We start from the raw sequence: 17,785 nt of genomic DNA, 5'->3' as shown, positions 1-17,785 counted from the left end.
CTTGAGTGGAGTCAGGGCCGGAACCGAGGATTCCTCTCAGGGGCTGACATGGATCTTTGGGTACTTCTGAAGTCTCCCTAGGGAAATCAGGCCTCGTCTCAAGTGGGGGCATGCACGTGCGCTTTCCTTCCAGGCTGTAGCAGCAATGTCTCGCTTCCCGTCGCATGGATCAAAGGATCTGTGGTTTTCCCTGGGGGCTTTCCCTTGAGGCTTTCCCACAGGGCTGTCCCACGTGCCACCGTGGTGTGAGTCGATGTTCGGCGTGAAAGATGAGCCAGTGCAGGGCAAAGAGGTTCCTGTGGAATGGACTGAGACATCTGGGGGACTCTTGCAATGGTGGTACGACCATGGAGTTCCTCTCGCCTTTCCTGTTCAGAGTGCCTCCTCTTGAGATGCGACGGGAACGCCGGGAATTCTTTCCCGTTGAAAGCAGGTAAATGATCCCTCATCTCGAGCTACGAGGGGGAAACGGGGCTCCTCTGGATGTGGGCAGGACCATCGTGCTTCCTCTCGAGTGGAAGCGGGTATGGCGGTGAACTTCTTGATTTGCAGCAAGGGTGTGAAAGACCCTTTCGAAGTTCCAGAGGTTAGGTGTCATTAGTCTCCAGACGCCTCATCGGAAATAGGCCTCATCTCGCCTGGAAGGGTGAACTTCCTGGATTTTCTCGAGTTGCGGCAGGTGTTCTCGAGTTACGACGGGGACCTCAGGGACCCGCCCTGGTGGCCTCAGGAGAGGCCAGTCCCCATGCGAGTTGCGAGGGGGCCTCTCGGGATTCCTCTCCCGTCGATACCGGGGCCAAAAACCTTGTGTGGAGTCAGGGCCGGAACCGAGGATTCCTCTCAGGGTCTGACATGGATCTTTGGGTACTTCTGGAGTCTCCCCAGGGGAGTCAGGCCTCGTCTCGAGTGGGGGCATGCACGTGCGCTTTCCTTCCAGGCTGTAGCAGCAATGTCACGATTCCCGTCGCGTGGATCAAAGGATTTGTGGTTTTCCCTCGAGGCTTTAACTCGAGGCTTTCCCACAGGGCTGTCCCACGTGCCACCGTGGTGTGAGTCGATCCTCGGCGTGAAAGATGAGCCAGTGCAGGGCAAAGAGGTTCCTCTGGAATGGACTGAGACATCTGGGGGACTCTTGGAATGGTGGTACGACCATGGAGTTCCTCTCGCTTTTCCTGTTGAGAGTGCCTCCTCTTGAGATGCGACGGGAACGCCGGGAATTCTTTCCCGTAGAAAGCAGGGAAAGGATCCCTCATCTCGAGCTCCGAGGGGGAAACGGGGCTCCTCTTGATGTGGGCGGGACCATCGTGCTTCCTTTCGAGTGGAGACGGGTATGGCGATGAACTTCTTGAGTTGCAGAAAGGGTGTGAAATACCCTTTCAAAGTTCCAGAGTTTAGGTGTCATTAGTCTCCAGACGCCTCATCGGAAATAGGCCTCATCTCGCCTGGAAGGGAGAACTTCCTGGATTTTCTCGAGTTGCGGCAGGTGTTCTCGAGTTACGACGGGGACCACAGGGACCTGCCCTTGTGGCCTCAGGAGAGGCCAGTCCCCATGCGAGTTGCTAGGGGGCCTCTCGTGATTCCTCTCCCGTCGATACCGGGGCCAAAAACCTTGTGTGGAGTCAGGGCCGGAACCGAGGATTCCTCTCAGGGGCTGACATGGATCTTTGGGTACTTCTGGAGTCTCCCCAGGGGAGTCAGGCCTCGTTCGAGTGGGGGCATGCACGAGCGCTTTCCTTCCAGGCAGAAGCAGCAATGTCACGCTTCCCGTCGCGTGGATCAAAGAATCTGTGGTTTTCCCTCGAGGTTTTCCCACAGGGCTGTCCCACGTGCCACCGTGGTGTGAGTCGATCCTCGGCGTGAAAGATGAGCCAGTGCAGGGCAAAGAGGTTCCTCTGGAATGGACTGAGACATCTGGGGGACTTTTGGAATGGTGGTACGACCATGGAGTTCCTCTCGCCTTTCCTGTTGAGAGTGCCTCCTCTTGAGATGCGACGGGATCGCCGGGAATTCTTTCCCGTTGAAAGCAGGGAAAGGATCCCTCATCTCGAGCTCCGAGGGGGAAACGGGGCTCCTCTGGATGTGGGCGGGACCATCGTGCTTCCTCTCGAGTGGAGACGGGTATGGCGGTGAACTTCTTGAGTTGCAGCAAGGGTGTGAAAGACCCTTTCGAAGTTCCAGAGGTTAGGTGTCAGTCTCCAGACGCCTCATTGGAAATAGGCCTCATCTCGCCTGGAAGGGAAAACTTCGTGGATTTTCTCGAGGTGCGGCAGGTGTTCTCGAGTTACGACGGGGACCTCAGGGACCCTCCCTGGTGGCCTCAGGAAAAGCCAGTCCCCATGCGAGTTGTTAGTGGGCCTCTCGATATTAATCTCCCTTCCATACCGGGGCCAAAAAACTTGTGTGGATTAAGGGCCGGAACCGAGGATTCCTCTCAGGGCCTGACATGTATCTGTGGGTACTTCTGGAGTCTCCCCAGGGGAGTCAGGCCTCGTCTCGAGTCGGGGCATGTACGTGCGCTATCCTTCCAGGCTGTAGCAGCAATGTCACGCTTCCCGTCGCGTGGATCAAAGGATCTGTGGTTTTCCCTCGAGGCTTTGCCACAGGGCTGTCCCACGTGCCACCGTGGAGTGAGTCGATGTTCGGCGTGAAAGATGAGCCAGTGCAGGGCAAAGAGGTTCCTGTGGAATAGACTGAGACATCTGGGGGACTCTTGGAATGGTGGTACGACCATGGAGTTCCTCTCGCCTTTCCTGTTGAGAGTGCCTCCTCTTGAGATGCGACGGGAACGCCGGGAATTCTTTCCCGTTGAAAGCAGGGAAAGGATCCCTCATCTCGAGCTACGAGGGGGAAACGGGGCTCCTCTGGATGTGGGCGGGACCATCGTGCTTCCTCTCGAGTGGAAGCGGGTATGGCGGTGAACTTCTTGAGTTGCAGCAAGGGTGTGAAAGACCCTTTCGAAGTTCCAGAGGTTAGGTGTCATTAGTCTCCAGACGCCTCATCGGAAATAGGCCTCATCTCGCCTGGAAGGGTGAACTTCCTGGATTTTCTCGAGTTGCGGCAGGTGTTCTCGAGTTACGACGGGGACCTCAGGGACCCGCCCTGGTGGCCTCAGGAGAGGCCAGTCCCCATGCGACTTGCTAGGGGGCCTCTCGGGATTCCTCTCCCGTCGATTCCAGGGCCAAAATCCTTGTGTGCAGTCAGGGCCGGAACCGAGGATTCCTCTCAGGGGCTGACATGGATCTTTGGGTACTTGTGGAGTCTCCCCAGGGGAGTCAGGCCTCGTCTCGAGTGGGGGCATGCATGTGCGCTTTACTTCCAGGCTGTAGCAGCAATGTCACGCTTCCCGTCGCGTGGATCAAAGGATCTGTGGTTTTCCCTCGAGGCTTTCCCACAGGGCTGTCCCACGTGCCACCGTGGCGTGAGTCGATCCTCGGCGTGAAAGATGAGCCAGTGCAGGGCAAAGAGGTTCCTCTGGAATGGACTGAGACATCTGGGGGACTCTTGGAATGGTGGTACGACCAAGGAGTTCCTCTCGCCTTTCCTGTTGAGAGTGCCTCCTCTTGAGATGCGACGGGAACGCCGGGAATTCTTTCCCGTTGAAAGCAGGGAAAGGATCCCTCATCTCGAACTACGAGGGGGAAACGGGGCTCCTCTGGATGTGGGCGGGACCATCGTGCTTCCTCTCGAGTGGAAGCGGGTATGGCGGTGAACTTCTTGATTTGCAGCAAGGGTGTGAAAGACCCTTTCGAAGTTCCAGAGGTTAGGTGTCATTAGTCTCCAGACGCCTCATCGGAAATAGGCCTCATCTCGCCTGGAAGGGTGAACTTCCTGGATTTTCTCGAGTTGCGGCAGGTGTTCTCGAGTAACGACGGGGACCTCAGGGACCCGCCCTGGTGGCCTCAGGAGAGGCCAGTCCCCATGCGAGTTGCGAGGGGGCCTCTCGGGATTCCTCTCCCGTCGATACCGGGGCAAAAAACCTTGAGTGGAGTCAGGGCCGGAACCGAGGATTCCTCTCAGGGGCTGACATGGATCTTTGGGTACTTCTGAAGTCTCCCTAGGGAAATCAGGCCTCGTCTCAAGTGGGGGCATGCACGTGCGCTTTCCTTCCAGGCTGTAGCAGCAATGTCTCGCTTCCCGTCGCATGGATCAAAGGATCTGTGGTTTTCCCTGGGGGCTTTCCCTTGAGGCTTTCCCACAGGGCTGTCCCACGTGCCACCGTGGTGTGAGTCGATGTTCGGCGTGAAAGATGAGCCAGTGCAGGGCAAAGAGGTTCCTGTGGAATGGACTGAGACATCTGGGGGACTCTTGCAATGGTGGTACGACCATGGAGTTCCTCTCGCCTTTCCTGTTCAGAGTGCCTCCTCTTGAGATGCGACGGGAACGCCGGGAATTCTTTCCCGTTGAAAGCAGGTAAATGATCCCTCATCTCGAGCTACGAGGGGGAAACGGGGCTCCTCTGGATGTGGGCAGGACCATCGTGCTTCCTCTCGAGTGGAAGCGGGTATGGCGGTGAACTTCTTGATTTGCAGCAAGGGTGTGAAAGACCCTTTCGAAGTTCCAGAGGTTAGGTGTCATTAGTCTCCAGACGCCTCATCGGAAATAGGCCTCATCTCGCCTGGAAGGGTGAACTTCCTGGATTTTCTCGAGTTGCGGCAGGTGTTCTCGAGTTACGACGGGGACCTCAGGGACCCGCCCTGGTGGCCTCAGGAGAGGCCAGTCCCCATGCGAGTTGCGAGGGGGCCTCTCGGGATTCCTCTCCCGTCGATACCGGGGCCAAAAACCTTGTGTGGAGTCAGGGCCGGAACCGAGGATTCCTCTCAGGGTCTGACATGGATCTTTGGGTACTTCTGGAGTCTCCCCAGGGGAGTCAGGCCTCGTCTCGAGTGGGGGCATGCACGTGCGCTTTCCTTCCAGGCTGTAGCAGCAATGTCACGATTCCCGTCGCGTGGATCAAAGGATTTGTGGTTTTCCCTCGAGGCTTTAACTCGAGGCTTTCCCACAGGGCTGTCCCACGTGCCACCGTGGTGTGAGTCGATCCTCGGCGTGAAAGATGAGCCAGTGCAGGGCAAAGAGGTTCCTCTGGAATGGACTGAGACATCTGGGGGACTCTTGGAATGGTGGTACGACCATGGAGTTCCTCTCGCTTTTCCTGTTGAGAGTGCCTCCTCTTGAGATGCGACGGGAACGCCGGGAATTCTTTCCCGTAGAAAGCAGGGAAAGGATCCCTCATCTCGAGCTCCGAGGGGGAAACGGGGCTCCTCTTGATGTGGGCGGGACCATCGTGCTTCCTTTCGAGTGGAGACGGGTATGGCGATGAACTTCTTGAGTTGCAGAAAGGGTGTGAAATACCCTTTCAAAGTTCCAGAGTTTAGGTGTCATTAGTCTCCAGACGCCTCATCGGAAATAGGCCTCATCTCGCCTGGAAGGGAGAACTTCCTGGATTTTCTCGAGTTGCGGCAGGTGTTCTCGAGTTACGACGGGGACCACAGGGACCTGCCCTTGTGGCCTCAGGAGAGGCCAGTCCCCATGCGAGTTGCTAGGGGGCCTCTCGTGATTCCTCTCCCGTCGATACCGGGGCCAAAAACCTTGTGTGGAGTCAGGGCCGGAACCGAGGATTCCTCTCAGGGGCTGACATGGATCTTTGGGTACTTCTGGAGTCTCCCCAGGGGAGTCAGGCCTCGTTCGAGTGGGGGCATGCACGAGCGCTTTCCTTCCAGGCAGAAGCAGCAATGTCACGCTTCCCGTCGCGTGGATCAAAGAATCTGTGGTTTTCCCTCGAGGTTTTCCCACAGGGCTGTCCCACGTGCCACCGTGGTGTGAGTCGATCCTCGGCGTGAAAGATGAGCCAGTGCAGGGCAAAGAGGTTCCTCTGGAATGGACTGAGACATCTGGGGGACTTTTGGAATGGTGGTACGACCATGGAGTTCCTCTCGCCTTTCCTGTTGAGAGTGCCTCCTCTTGAGATGCGACGGGATCGCCGGGAATTCTTTCCCGTTGAAAGCAGGGAAAGGATCCCTCATCTCGAGCTCCGAGGGGGAAACGGGGCTCCTCTGGATGTGGGCGGGACCATCGTGCTTCCTCTCGAGTGGAGACGGGTATGGCGGTGAACTTCTTGAGTTGCAGCAAGGGTGTGAAAGACCCTTTCGAAGTTCCAGAGGTTAGGTGTCAGTCTCCAGACGCCTCATTGGAAATAGGCCTCATCTCGCCTGGAAGGGAAAACTTCGTGGATTTTCTCGAGGTGCGGCAGGTGTTCTCGAGTTACGACGGGGACCTCAGGGACCCTCCCTGGTGGCCTCAGGAAAAGCCAGTCCCCATGCGAGTTGTTAGTGGGCCTCTCGATATTAATCTCCCTTCCATACCGGGGCCAAAAAACTTGTGTGGATTAAGGGCCGGAACCGAGGATTCCTCTCAGGGCCTGACATGTATCTGTGGGTACTTCTGGAGTCTCCCCAGGGGAGTCAGGCCTCGTCTCGAGTCGGGGCATGTACGTGCGCTATCCTTCCAGGCTGTAGCAGCAATGTCACGCTTCCCGTCGCGTGGATCAAAGGATCTGTGGTTTTCCCTCGAGGCTTTGCCACAGGGCTGTCCCACGTGCCACCGTGGAGTGAGTCGATGTTCGGCGTGAAAGATGAGCCAGTGCAGGGCAAAGAGGTTCCTGTGGAATAGACTGAGACATCTGGGGGACTCTTGGAATGGTGGTACGACCATGGAGTTCCTCTCGCCTTTCCTGTTGAGAGTGCCTCCTCTTGAGATGCGACGGGAACGCCGGGAATTCTTTCCCGTTGAAAGCAGGGAAAGGATCCCTCATCTCGAGCTACGAGGGGGAAACGGGGCTCCTCTGGATGTGGGCGGGACCATCGTGCTTCCTCTCGAGTGGAAGCGGGTATGGCGGTGAACTTCTTGAGTTGCAGCAAGGGTGTGAAAGACCCTTTCGAAGTTCCAGAGGTTAGGTGTCATTAGTCTCCAGACGCCTCATCGGAAATAGGCCTCATCTCGCCTGGAAGGGTGAACTTCCTGGATTTTCTCGAGTTGCGGCAGGTGTTCTCGAGTTACGACGGGGACCTCAGGGACCCGCCCTGGTGGCCTCAGGAGAGGCCAGTCCCCATGCGAGTTGCTAGGGGGCCTCTCGGGATTCCTCTCCCGTCGATAAGGGGACAAAATCCTTGTGTGCAGTCAGGGCCAGAACCGAGGATTCCTCTCAGGGGCTGACATGGATCTTTGGGTACTTCTGGAGTCTCCCCAGGGGAGTCAGGCCTCGTCTCGAGTGGGGGCATGCACGTGCGTATTCCTTCCAGGCTGTAGCAGCAATGTCACGCTTCCCGTCGCGTGGATCAAAGGATCTGTGGCTATCCCTCGAGGCTTTCCCTCGAGGCTTTCCCACAGGGCTGTCCCACGTGCCACCGTGGTGTGAGTCGATCCTCGGCGTGAAAGATGAGCCAGTGCAGGGCAAAGAGGTTCCTCTGGAATGGACTGAGGCATCTGGGGGACTCTTGGAATGGTGGCATGATCATGGAGTTCCTCTCGCCTTTCCTGTTGAGAGTGCCTCCTCTTGAGATGCGACGGGAACGCCGGAAATTCTTTCCCGTTGAAAGCAGGGAAAGGATCCCTCATCTCGAGCTCCGAGGGGGAAACGGGGCTCCTCTGGATGTGGGCGGGACCATCGTGCTTCCTCTCGAGTGGAGACGGGTATGGCGGTGAACTTCTTGAGTTGCAGCAAGGGTGTGAAAGACCCTTTCGAAGTTCCAGAGGTTAGATGTCATTAGTCTCCAGACGCCTCATCGAAAATAGGCCTCATCTCGCCTGGAAGGGAGAACTTCCTGGATTTTCTCGAGTTGGGGCAGGTGTTCTCGAGTTACGACGGGGACCTCAGGGACCTGCCCTGGTGGCCTCAGGAGAGGCCAGTCCTCATGCGAGTTCCTAGGGCGCCTCTCGGGATTCCTCTCACGTCGATACCGGGGCCAAAAACCTTGTGTGGAGTCAGGGCCGGAACCGAGGATTCCTCTCAGGGGCTGACATGGATCTATGGGTAATTGTGGAGTCTCCCCAGGGGAGTCAGGCCTCGTCTCGAGTGGGGGCATGCACGTGCGCTTTCCCTCCAGGCTGTAGCAGCAATGTCACGCTTCCCGTCGCGTGGATCAAAGGATCTGTGATTTTCCCTCGAGGCTTTCCCACAGGGCTGTCCCACGTGCCACCGTGGTGTGAGTCGATCCTCGGCGTGAAAGATGAGCCAGTGCAGGGCAAAGAGGTTCCTCTGGAATGGACTGAGACATCTGGGGGACTCTTGGAATGGTGGTACGACCATGGAGTTCCTCTCGCCTTTCCTTTTGAGAGTGCCTCCTCTTGAGATGCGACGGGAACGCCGGGAATTCTTTCCCGTTGAAAGCAGGGAAAGGATCCCGCAACTCGAGCTACGAGGGGGAAACGGGGTTCCTCTGGATGTGGGCAGGACCATCGTGTTTCCTCTCGAGTGGAGACGGGTATGGCGGTGAACTTCTTCAGTTGCAGCAAGGGTGTGAAAGACCCTTTCGAAGTTCCAGAGGTTAGGTGTCATTAGTCTCCAGACGCCTCATCGGAAATAGGCCTCATCTCGCCTGGAAGGGAGAACTTCCTGGATTTTCTCGAGTTGCGGCAGGAGTTCTCGAGGTACGACGGGGACCTCAGGGACCCGCCCTGGTGGCCTCAGGAGAGGCCAGTCCCCATGCGAGTTGCTAGGGGGCCTCTCGGGATTCCTCTCCCGTCGATTCCAGGGCCAAAATCCTTGTGTGCAGTCAGGGCCGGAACCAAGGATTCCTCTCAGGGGCTGACATGGATCTTTGGGTACTTGTGGAGTCTCCCCAGGGGAGTCAGGCCTCGTCTCTAGTGGGGGCATGCATGTGCGCTTTACTTCCAGGCTGTAGCAGCAATGTCACGCTTCCCGTCGCGTGGATCAAAGGATCTGTGGTTTTCCCTCGAGGCTTTCCCTCGAGGCTTTCCCACAGTGCTGTCCCACGTGCCACCGTGGTGTGAGTCGATCCTCGGCGTGAAAGATGAGCCAGTGCAGGGCAAAGAGTTTCCTCTGGAATGGACTGAGACATCTGGGGGACTCTTGGAATGGTGGTACGACCATGGAGTTCCTCTCGCCTTTCCTGTTGAGAGTGCCTCCTCTTGAGATGCGACGGGATCGCCGGGAATTCTTTCCCATTGAAAGCAGGGAAAGGATCCCTCATCTCGAGCTACGAGGGGGAAACGGGCCTCCTCTGGATGTGGTCGGGACCATCGTGCTTCCTCTCGAGTGGAGACGGGTATGGCGGTGAACTTCTTGAGTTGCAGCAAGGGTGTGAAAGACCCTTTCGAAGTTCCAGAGGTTAGGTGTCATTAGTCTCCAGACGCCTCATCGGAAACAGGCCTCATCTCGCCTGGAAGGGAGAACTTCCTGGATTTTCTCGAGTTGCGGCAGGTGTTCTCGAGTTACGACGGGGACCTCAGGGACCCGCCCTGGTGGCCTCAGGAGAGGCCAGTCCCCATGCGAGTTGCTAGGGGGCCTCTCGGGATACCTCTCCCGTCGATACCGGGGCCAAAAACCTTGTGTGGAGTCAGGGCCGGAACCGAGGATTCCTCTCAGGGGCTGACATGGATCTTTGGGTACTTCTGGAGTCTCCCCAGGGGAGTCAGGCCTCGTCTCGAGTGGGGGCATGCACGTGCGCTTTCCTTCCAGGCTGTAGCAGCAATGTCACGCTTCCCGTGGCGTGGATCAAAGGATCTGAGGCTTTCCCTCGAGGCTTTCCCACAGGGCTGTCCCACGGGCCACCGTGGTGTGAGTCGATCCTCGGCGTGAAAGATGAGCCAGTGCAGGGCAAAGAGGTTCCTCTGGAATGGACTGAGACATCTGGGGGACTCTTGGAATGGTGATACGACCATGGTGTTCCTCTCGCCTTTCCTGTTGAGAGTGCCTCCTCTTGAGATGCGACGGGAACGCCGGGAATTCTTTCCCGTTGAAAGCAGGGAAAGGATCCCTCATCTCGAGCTACGAGATGGAAACGGGGCTCCTCTGGATGTGGGCGGGACCATCGTGCTTCCTCTCGAGTGGAGACGGGTATTGCGGTGAACTTCTTGAGTTGCAGCAAGGGTGTGAAAGACCCTTTCGAAGTTCCAGAGGTTAGGTGTCATTAGTCTCCAGACGCCTCATCGGAAATAGGCCTCATCTCGCCTGGAAGGGAGAAGTTCCTGGATTTTCTCGAGTTGCGGCAGGTGTTCTCGAGTTACGACGGGGACCTCAGGGACCCGCCCTGGTGGCCTCAGGAGAGGCCAGTCCCCATGCGAGTTGCTAGGGGGCCTCTCGGGATTCCTCTCCCGTCGATACCGGGGCCAAAAACCTTGTGTGGAGTCAGGGCCGGAACCGAGGATTCCTCTCAGGGGCTGACATGGATCTTTGGGTACTTGTGGAGTCTCCCCAGGGGAGTCAGGCCTCGTCTCGAGTGGGGGCATGCACGTGCTCTTTCCTTCCAGGCTGTAGCAGCAATGTCACGCTTCCCGTGGCCTGGATCAAAGGATCTGTGGTTTTCCCTCGAGGCTTTCCCTCGAGGCTTTCCCACAGGGCTGTCCCACGTGCCACTGTGGTGTGAGTCGATCCTCGGCGTGAAAGATGGGCCAGTGCAGGGCAAAGAGGTTCCTCTGGAATGGACTGAGACATGTGGGTGACATGGAATGGTGGTACGACCATGGTGTTCCTCTCGCCTTTCCTGTTGAGAGTGCCTCCTCTTGAGATGCGACGGGAACGCCGGGAATTCTTTCCCGTTGAAAGCAGGGAAAGGATCCCTCATCTCGAGCTCCGAGGGGGAAACGGGGCTCCTCTGGATGTGGGCGGGACCATCGTGCTTCCTCTCGAGTGGAGACGGGTATGGCGGTGAACTTCTTGAGTTGCAGCAAGGGTGTGAAAGACCCTTTCGAAGTTCCAGAGGTTAGGTGTCATTAGTCTCCAGACGCCTCATCGGAAATAGGCCTCATCTCGCCTGGAAGGGAGAACTTCCTGGATTTTCTCGAGTTGCGGCAGGTGTTCTCGAGTTACGACGGGGACCTCAGGGACCCGCCCTGGTGGCCTCAGGAGAGGCCAGTCCCCTTGCGAGTTGCTAGGGGGCCTCTCGGGATTCCTCTCCGGTCGATACCGGGGCCAAAAACATTGTGTGGACTCAGGGCTGGAACCGAGGATTCCTCTCAGGTGTGACATGGATGTTTGGGTACTTCTGGAGTCTCCCCAGGGGAGTCAGGCCTCGTCTCGAGTGGGGGCATGCACGTGCGCTTTCCTTCCAGGCTGTAGCAGCAATGTCACGCTTCCCGTCGCGTGGATCAAAGGATCTGTGGTTTTCCCTCGAGGCTTTCCCTCGAGGCTTTCCCACAGGGCTGTCCCACGTGCCACCGTGGTGTGAGTCGATCCTCGGCGTGAAAGATGAGCCAGTGCAGGGCAAAGAGGTTCCTCTGGAATGGACTGAGACATCTGGGGGACTCTTGGAATGGTGGTACGACGATGGAGTTCCTCTCGCCTTTCCTGTTGAGAGTGCCTCCTCTTGAGATGCGACGGGAACGCCGGGAATTCTTTCCCGTTGAAAGCAGGGAAAGGATCCCTCATCTCGAGCTCCGAGGGGGAAACGGGGCTCCTCTGGATGTGGGCGGGACCATCGTGCTTCCTCTCGACTGGAGACGGGTATGGTGGTGAACTTCTTGAGTTGCAGCAAGGGTGTGAAATACCCTTTCGAAGTTCCAGAGGTTAGGTGTCATTAGTCTCCAGACGCCTCATCGGAAATAGGCCTCATCTCGCCTGGAAGGGAGAACTTCCTGGATTTTCTCGAGTTGCGGCAGGTGTTCTCGAGTTACGACGGGGACCTCAGGGACCCGCCCTGGTGGCCTCAGGAGAGGCCAGTCCCCATGCGAGGTGCTAGGGGGCCTCTCGGGATTCCTCTCCCGTCGATACCGGGGCCAAAAACCTTGTGTGGAGTCAGGGCCGGAACCGAGGATTCCTCTCAGGGGCTGACATGGATCTTTGGGTACTTCTGGAGTCTCCCCAGGGGAGTCAGGCCTCGTCTCGAGTGGGGGCATGCACGTGCACTTTCCTTCCAGGCTGTAGCAGCAATGTCACGCTTCCAGTCGCGTGGATCAAAGAATCTGTGGTTTTCCCTCGAGGCTTTCCCTCGAGGCTTTCCCACAGGGCTGTCCCACGTGCCACCGTGGTGTGAGTCGATCCTCGGCGTGAAAGATGAGCCAGTGCAGGGCAAAGAGGTTCCTCTGGAATGGACTGAGACATCTGGGGGACTCTTGGAATGGTGGTACGACCATGGAGTTCCTCTCGCCTTTCCTGTTGAGAGTGCCTCCTCTTGAGATGCGATGGGAACGCCGGGAATTCTTTCCCGTTGAAAGCAGGGAAAGGAGCCCTCATCTCGAGCTCCGAGGGGGAAACGGGGCTCCTCTGGACGTGGGCGGGACCATCGTGCTTCCTCTCGAGTGGAGACGGGTAAGGCGGTGAACTTCTTGAGTTGCAGCAAGGGTGTGAAAGACCTTTTCGAAGTTCCAGAGGTTAGGTGTCATTAGTCTCCAGACGCCTCATCGGAAATAGGCCTCATCTCGCCTGGAAGGGAGAAGTTCCTGGATTTTCTCGAGTTGCGGCAGGTGTTCTCGAGTTACGACGGGGACCTCAGGGACCCGCCCTGGTGGCCTCAGGAGAGGCCAGTCCCCATGCGAGGTGCTAGGGGGCATCTCGGGATTCCTCTCCCGTCGATACCGGGGCCAAAAACCTTGTGTGGAGTCAGGGCCAAAACCGAGGATTCCTCTCAGGGGCTGACATGGATCTTTGGGTATTTCTGGAGTCTCCCCAGGGGAGTCAGGCCTCGTCTCGAGTTGGGGCTTGCACGTGCGCTTTCCTTCCAGGCTGTAGCAGGAATGTCACGCTTCCCGTCGCGTGGATCAAAGGATCTGTGGTTTTCCCTCGAGGCTTTCCCACAGGGCTGTCCCACGTGCCACCGTGGTGTGAGTCGATCCTCGGCGTGAAAAATGAGCCAGTGCAGGGCAAAGAGGTTCCTCTGGAATGGACTGAGACATCTGGGGGACTCTTGGAATGGTGGTACGACCATGGAGTTCCTCTCGGCTTTCCTGTTGAGAGTGCCTCCTCTTGAGATGCGACGGGAACGCCGGGAATTCTTTCCCGTTGAAAGCAGGGAAAGGATCCCTCATCTCGAGCTACGAGGGCGAAACAGGGCTCCTCTGGATGTGGTCGGGACCATCGTGCTTCCTCTCGAGTGGAGACGGGTATGGCGGTGAACATCTTGAGTTGCAACAAGGGTGTGAAAGACCCTTTCGAAGTTCCAGAGGTTAGGTGTCATTAGTCTCCAGACGCCTCATTGGAAATAGGCCTCATCTCGCCTGGAAGGGAGAACTTCCTGGATTTTCTCGAGTTGCGGCAGGTGTTCTCGAGTTACGACGGGGACCTCAGGGACCCACCCTGGTGGCCTTAGGAGAGGCCAGTCCCCATGCGAGTTGCTAGGGGGCCTCTCGGGATTCCTCTCCCGTCGATACCGGGGCCAAAAACCTTGTGTGGAGTCAGGGCTGGAACCGAGGATTCCTCTCAGGGGTGAAATGGATCTTTGGGTACTTCTGGAGTCTCCCCAGGGGAGTCAGGCCTCGTCTCGAGTGGGGGCATGCACGTGCGCTTTCCTTCCAGGCTGTAGCAGCAATGTCACGCTTCCCGTCGCGTGGATCAAAGGATCTGTGGTTTTCCCTCGAGGCTTTCCCTCGAGGCTTTCCCACAGGGCTGTCCCACGTGCAACCGTGGTGTGAGTCGATCCTCGGCGTGAATGATGAGCCAGTGCAGGGCAAAGAGGTTCCTCTGGAATGGAATGAGACATCTGGGGGACTCTTGGAATGGTGGTACGACCATGGAGTTCCTCTCGCCATTCCTGTTGAGAGTGCCTCCTCTTGAGATGCGACGGGAACGCCGGGAATTCTTTCCCGTTGAAAGCAGGGAAAGGATCCCTCATCTCGAGCTAGGAGGGGGAAACGGGTCTCCTCTGGATGTGGGCGGGACCATCGTGCTTCCTCTCGAGTGGAGACGAGTATGGCGGTGAACTTCTTGAATTGCAGCAAGGGTGTGAAAGACCCTTTCGAAGTTCCAGAGGTTAGGTGTCATTAGTCTCCGGACGCCTCATCGGAAATAGGCCTCATCTCGCCTGGAAGGGAGAACTTCCTGGATTTTCTCGAGTTGCGGCAGGTGTTCTCGAGTTACGACGGGGACCTCAGGGACCCGCCCTGGTGGCCTCAGGAGAGGCCAGTCCCCATGCGAGTTGCCAGGGGGCCTCTCGCGATTCCTCTCCCGTCAATACCGGGGCCAAAAACCTTGTGTGGAGACAGGGCCGGAAACGAGGATTCCTCTCAGGGGCTGACATGGACCTTTGGGTACTTCTGGAGTCTCCCCAGGGGAGTCAGGCCTCGTCTCGAGTGGGGGCATGCACGTGCGCTTTCCTTCCAGGCTGTAGCAGCAATCTCTCTTCCCGTCGCGTGGATCAAAGGATCTGTGGTTTTCAATCGAGGCTTTTTCGAGGCTTTCCAACAGGGCTGTCCCACGTGCCACCGTGGTGTGAGTCGATCCTCGGCGTGAAAGATGAGCCAGTGCAGGGCAAAGAGGTTCCTCTGGAATGGACTGAGACATCTGGGGGACTCTTGGAATGGTGGTACGACCATGGAGTTCCTCTCGGCTTTCCTGTTGAGAGTGCCTCCTCTTGAGATGCGACGGGAACGCCGGGAATTCTTTCCTGTTGAAAGCAGGGAAAGGATCCCTCGTCTCGAGCTACGAGGGGGAAACGGGGCTCCTCTGGATGTGGGCGGGACCATCGTGCTTCCTCTCGAGTGGAGACGGGTATGGCGGTGAACTTCTTGAGTTGCAGCAAGGGTGTGAAAGACACTTTCGAAGTTCCAGAGGTTAGGTGTCATTAGTCTCCAGACGCCTCATCAGAAATAGGCCTCATCTCGCCTGGAAGGGAGAACTTCCTGGATTTTCTCGAGTTGCGGCAGGTGTTCTCGAGTTACGACGGGGACCTCAGGGACCCGCCCTGGTGGCCTCAGGAGAGGCCAGTCCCCATGCGAGTTTCCAGGGAGCCTCTCGGGATTCCTCTCCCGTCGATACCGGGGCCAAAAACCTTGTGTGGAGTCAGGGCCGGAACCGAGGATTTCTCTCAGGGGTGACATGGATATTTGGGTACTTCTGGAGTCTCCCCAGGGGAGTCAGGCCTCGTCTCGAGTGGGGGCATGCACGTGCGCTTTCCTTCCAGGCTGTAGCAGCAATGTCACGCTTCCCGTCGCGTGGATCAAAGGATCTGTGGTTTTCCCTCGAGGCTTTCCCTCGAGGCTTTCCCACAGGGCTGTCCCACGTGCCACCGTGGTGTGAGTCGATCCTCGGCGTGAAAGATGAGCCAGTGCAGGGCAAAGAGGTTCCTCTGGAATGGACTGAGACATCTGGGGGACTCTTGGAATGGTGGTACGACCATGGAGTTCCTCTCGCCTTTCCTGTTGAGAGTGCCTCCTCTTGAGATGCGACGGGAACGCCGGGAATTCCTTCCCGTTGAAAGCAGGGAAAGGATCCCTCATCTCGAGCTCCGAGGGGGACACGGGGCTCGTCTGGATGTGGGCGGGACCATCGTGCTTCCTCTCGAGTGGAGACGGGTATGGCGGTGAACTTCTTGAGTTGCAGCAAGGGTGTGAAAGACCCTTTCGAAGTTCCAGAGGTTAGGTGTCATTAGTCTCCAGACTCCTCATCGGAAATAGGCCTCATCTCGCCTGGAAGGGAGAACTTCCGGGATTTTCTCGAGTTGCGGCAGGTGTTCTCGAGTTACGACGGGGACCTCAGGGACCCGCCCTGGTGGGCTCAGGAAAGGCCAGTCCCCATGCGATTTGCTAGGGGGCTTCTCGAGATTCTTCTCCCGTCGATACCGGGGCCAAAAACTTTGTGTGGAGTCAGGGCCGGAACCGAGGACTCCTCTCATGGGCTGACATGGATCTTTGGGTACTTCTGGAGTCTCCCCAGGGGAGTCAGGCCTCGTCTCGAGTGGGGGCATGCACGTGCGCTTTCCTTCCAGGATATAGCAGCAATGTCACGCTTCCCGTCGCGTGGATCAAAGGATCTGTGATTTTCCCTCGAGGCTTTCCCACAGGGCTGTCCCACGTGCCACCGTGGTGTGAGTCGATCCTCGGCGTGAAAGATGAGCCAGTGCAGGGCAAAGAGGTTCCTCTGGAATGGACTGAGACATCTGGGGGACTCTTGGAATGGTGGTACGACCATGGAGTTCCTCTCGGCTTTCCTGTTGAGAGTGCCTCCTCTTGAGATGCGACGGGAACGCCGGGAATTCTTTCCCGTTGAAAGCAGGGAAAGGATCCCTCATCTCGAGCTACGAGGGGGAAACGGGGCTCCTCTGGATGTGGGCGGGACCATCGTGCTTCCTCTCGAGTGGAGACGGGTATGGCGGTGAACATATTGAGTTGCAGCAAGGGTGTGAAAGACCCTTTCGAAGTTCCAGAGGTTAGGTGTCATTAGTCTCCAGACGCCTCATCGGAAATAGGCCTCATCTCGCCTGGAAGGGAGAACTTCCTGGATTTTCTCGAGTTGCGGCAGGTGTTCTCGAGTTACGACGGGGACCTCAGGGACCCGCCCTGGTGGCCTCAGGAGAGGCCAGTCCCCATGCGAGTTGCCAGGGGGCCTCTCGGGATTCCTCTCCCGTCGATACCGGGGCCAAAAACCTTGTGTGGAGACAGGGCCGGAAACGAGGATTCCTCTCAGGGGCTGACATGAACCTTTGGGTACTTCTGGAGTCTCCCCAGGGGTTTCAGGCCTCGTCTCGAGTTGGTGCATGCACGTGCGCTTTCCTTCCAGGCTGTAGCAGCAATGTCACGCTTCCCGTCGTGTGGATCAAAGGATCTGTGGTTTTCCCTCGAGGCTTTCCCTCGAGGCTTTCCCACAGGGCTGTCCCACGTGCCACCGTGGTGTGAGTCGATCCTCGGCGTGAAAGATGAGCCAGTGCAGGGCAAAGAGGTTCCTCTGGAATGGACTGAGACATCTGGGGGACTCTTGGAATGGTGGTACGACCATGGAGTTCCTCTCGCCTTTCCTGTTGAGAGTGCCTCCTCTTGAGATGCGACAGGAACGCCGGGAATTCTTTCCCGTTGAAAGCAGGGAAAGGATCCCTCATCTCGAGCTACGAGGGGGAAACGGGGCTCCTCTGGATGTGGGCGGGACCATCGTGCTTCCTCTCGAGTGGAGACGGGTATGGCGGTGAACATCTTGAGTTGCAGCAAGGGTGTGAAAGACCCTTTCGAAGTTCCAGAGGTTAGGTGTCATTAGTCTCCAGACGCCTCATCGGAAATAGGCCTCATCTCGCCTGGAAGGGAGAACTTCCTGGATTTTCTCGAGTTGCGGCAGGTGTTCTCGAGTTACGACGGGGACCTCAGGGACCCGCCCTGGTGGCCTCAGGAGAGGCCAGTCCCCATGCGAGTTGCAAGGGGGCCTCTCGGGATTCCTCTCCCGTCGATACCGGGGCCAAAAACCTTGTGTGGAGTCAGGGCCGGAACCGAGGATTTCTCTCAGGGGTGACATGGATCTTTGGGTACTTCTGGAGTCTCCCCAGGGGAGTCAGGCCTCGTCTCGAGTGGGGGCATGCACGTGCGCTTTCCTTCCAGGCTGTAGCAGCAATGTCACGCTTCCCGTCGCGTGGATCAAAGGATCTGTGGTTTTCCCTCGAGGCTTTCCCTCGAGGCTTTCCCACAGGGCTGTCCCACG

The sequence above is a fragment of the Capricornis sumatraensis genome, unplaced genomic scaffold (genome assembly GCF_032405125.1).
Source record: "Capricornis sumatraensis isolate serow.1 unplaced genomic scaffold, serow.2 scaffold10, whole genome shotgun sequence".
Classification (NCBI taxonomy): domain Eukaryota; kingdom Metazoa; phylum Chordata; class Mammalia; order Artiodactyla; family Bovidae; genus Capricornis; species Capricornis sumatraensis.
The sequence above is the reverse complement of the archived record's forward strand: the minus strand, read 5'-3'. Positions refer to the sequence as shown.